Source organism: Corvus brachyrhynchos, unplaced genomic scaffold (assembly GCF_000691975.1).
Source record: "Corvus brachyrhynchos isolate BGI_N302 unplaced genomic scaffold, ASM69197v1 scaffold5, whole genome shotgun sequence".
In the NCBI taxonomy this organism is placed as follows: Eukaryota; Metazoa; Chordata; class Aves; order Passeriformes; family Corvidae; genus Corvus; species Corvus brachyrhynchos.
In genome coordinates, this window is record NW_008238321.1 from 12,278,462 (window position 1) to 12,281,770 (window position 3,309).

The 3,309-nt window shown below is 49.6% G+C and overlaps 1 protein-coding gene across 1 annotated transcript in view; it reads left to right on the forward strand.

Annotated features, from left to right (window-relative positions):
* Window positions 1–3,309, forward strand: part of LOC103615632 (synaptotagmin-17) — a 45,088-nt gene that overhangs the window by 31,984 nt on the left and 9,795 nt on the right. The window lies entirely within an intron of this gene.

The following is a 3,309-nucleotide window of genomic DNA, read 5'->3' on the forward strand; positions in this document are numbered from 1 at the left end:
CTCGGTGACCCACGTCCCGCTGGGTCCTGGCTGTTCCCCTGGGGCCGGAGCTCTGGCTGCTTGCCCCCGGCACCGCTGAGCTGTTTGCGCCCCGCGGGAGGAGCGCGGCGCCGGGCGGCACGGGCTGTGCGTGGACGTGCCGTGGTGAGCACGGAGTGGGCGGAGGAGCTGGGAGCTGCCTCTGCTGTCCTTCCAGTCCAAATCCATGGCTCATCCTCTCGGAGATATAAAGTACCCGTGTGCTCTCATTGGTGAACGTGGTAATTAGGCTAGAATATTTTTTTAAATGGTAGAACCTGTGGTGAAATCGATTCTGAGTCCAGTTTTGTCCTTGTACTAGTTTTAACAGAGTTAAGCTGCTGTTAGTGTGTGCGTTTGTGTGCCGGGACACGCGTGTGGCCCCGCGTCGGACGGATCCCGTGTCCCGGCAGCGGTGACCTGCCAGTCTCGATAGCAGTCTGTGTGCGTAGTAGATTCAGTGATGATATAGCAAAATCGACATTTCCAATAGCATTTGTACTGGGAAAACCAGCTCGTGTCCTTTCAAACCTGTGCTGTGCAAAAGAAACCTGCTCCAGGGACTTTGGCGGTTAAGAAGACCCAGAAAACACAATTTTAATTCTCTCACAGACTGCAGTGGCTCTTTCTGTGTTGTGTGTGTTTACCCAGGTAGTTCTTCAGGTCACCAAGTGAACTTAGCTACAGTCAAGCTGTCCTGTTGGTTGCTTCTGCACATTTTATTTTTCCAAAGTGTGTTGTCTGGTATGATGCAGATTGTATATTTATTGAAAATAAAATTCTATTTAATTGTGCCACAGAGATTGGGGTGATACTTGTTGAATTCACCTTTGTGTTGAGCTCCTTCAGTTATGCTTATGGCAGAAAAAAAGCCAAAGTGTTGGCAGTTACCCCATTGTTACTCACTGCAGGTGAACTGGGAGCAGTTTGAGAGAAACTGGGCACCTGCTGCTGGAGGTTGGTCTGGAGAGCGAGCTGGATGCCTTGGTCTGGCCATGGTGGTTCCCAGCCCAAGCCCACCCAGCACCCTGTGGGTTGGACCTGTGAAACTCCAGAGCTGGCATGTGGGAGGATGGGCAGCACTCATCTCCCTCCTCTTTTTATTAAATGAAGCCCAAAAGGAAACCCCACTACCTCCTGTGCTTTTAATATTTTGATTTTTAAAAAGGAAGAAAAAAATACATATGCCTATTTCACCCATTTGTTATTTAGCTGCTACAGTTAGGGACAGGTGAGTCTTAAAAAGCAAAACAAAACAGAAAACCCAACCACACCAAAAAAACACAAACCAAAAAAGCTCAGTGCTTGTTTTGGCACGTGTCAGTGTGTGGGTCAATAATCCCTGCTGCTGTCCAGGTGCTCCTGCTCCAGGGAAGGTGTGTGTTGTAGCTCCGGTATCAGCATCCCTTCAGCACTTTGCCCATGGCACCTGGCTCCCTGCTGCTCTCCAGCACAGCTGCTCTGTGTGAGCAGCACACAGCAGCGGGGCAGTGGTGCCTGCAGGGCTGGGCGTTCTCTTTCCCAGCATACTGGGGTGTGCTGGCTATCGATTCTAACCTGCCTCTCTGCGAGGTGCAATTTCCTCTCTGTCCTGCAGCAAAGTCGATGGCAAATCTCTCTTCTCTGGCTTCCTCCTGGTTTGTCATCAAAAAGTCACAGGGAGTCCTGGGCAAACACGTGCTGTAGGAGGCTGAACTCTTCCCGTAACTCAAGAAGGCTCAGGCAAGGGGCTGTGGTTTCAGCAATTTCTGTGGTTGACATTAATATTCTTCCATGTGGGGCCTGTGGACAGCAGAATGAGCTCAGGACATCCGTGAGAGCTGGCCTGAGCCCAGCCACATGCTTTGCTCAACACTGGGGACAAAATGTGAACAGAAGGCACTCTTGCCTGAGTCTGTCCTTGAAGTCATGAGGTGTCTGTTCCACAGGGAGGAACAGTTGTGTTCACAGGATGCCAAAAACTGGTGATGGAGCCCAGAGGAAAGGTCAGTGAGAGCAGAACAGAAGCATACTGGGGAGCTGCTGGCCTGCAGAGCGAACAGAACACAGCGTGGGAGGGAGAGGAGCAGGAGGGATGGACTGTGGCCGTGCTCCTGGGGCTGCACCCAGCAGGTGAAGCACATCTCATGTTTGGTGGAGTTGGAAGGTAACCCAAAGTGCAGCTGCAGCTCCAGCTGGCACTGCGTGTACAACGTGCTTGTGCTGTCCCAGTGCTGGGAGCAAAGCTGGTGCCCAGCTGCTGTGCCAGGCTCAGGGCTGGGGCTCAGGGGCAGCACGGGGGGCTCAGCTGTGCTGGGGGGGATGCTGCTGCCATGAGTCTGGCTGTTAGAAACCAGGATAAAAATTATTCAGGATCTCTGCTCCCTCTTTAACATGAGTATTTGTGCTTTGGGAGTAGATTAATATGCTCAAAGATTTTTGTTCCATAGTTTGCTGAAAGTTGTTTATAACGCTGGCTTTATCTCAGGATGGCACACAGGAAAGAAGGGAGGAGGCATGCCTTGACTTCTAATAATCCCAGCTCCTTCATTTTTAGTGGTCTTTTGTAGCAGTCAGCTTTTCCTTGAGCCTAATAATTTCAGATCAATGTATGGGAGGGGGCGGGGGCATGTTCTTAGAAGGCTTTATTTAATACAAAGAAAACTTAATATAGAAAAGTTGATTGAGTTACTGTCTCTGGAGTAAGTCTGGATGTTTTACTGTACTGAAAGCTTGGTGTCACCCCAAATTGTTTATACTTGAATCTCTAAAAATGGGTTGAAAATGCTGAAAATTTTAATCTGTAGCTAAGAATAAAAAGGGAACAGCATTGAGAGGATCCTAAGCAGTTCCTTCAGCCCTGATTTAAGGCATAAATTGGAAATGGAGCAGGACCACAAAATTCTATAGTATTTGTGCCTGTACTATTTCCCTTATGAGTGCAACAGATATAAGAGGACTTTATACAGTATTTTTAAAAATCTGAAGTTAATGTCTAACAAAATGCTGACCACAGGAAGGAGACGTGCTGGATTGGTACAGAGTGCTGTATCATGTCAGGTTTTCTGCTGTTACGTGACGGCGTGGACCCGGCGTGGACCCAGCACGGACCTGGCAGATGGGCACGGAGTGAATTCCTGAAGCAGCCTGGGAGCCCCGGGCACAGCTGGGGGTTCCCTGCTCCAGGCTGTTGAAGTGTGTCAGAGCATTGCTTTGCTCTGGGAAAAAAAACCCCAAACCAAACACAGGGAAAAACCCAACAAACCCCACCCCCCCGAAACCAAACCAAACCAAGAAAAAAGCACCACTCAA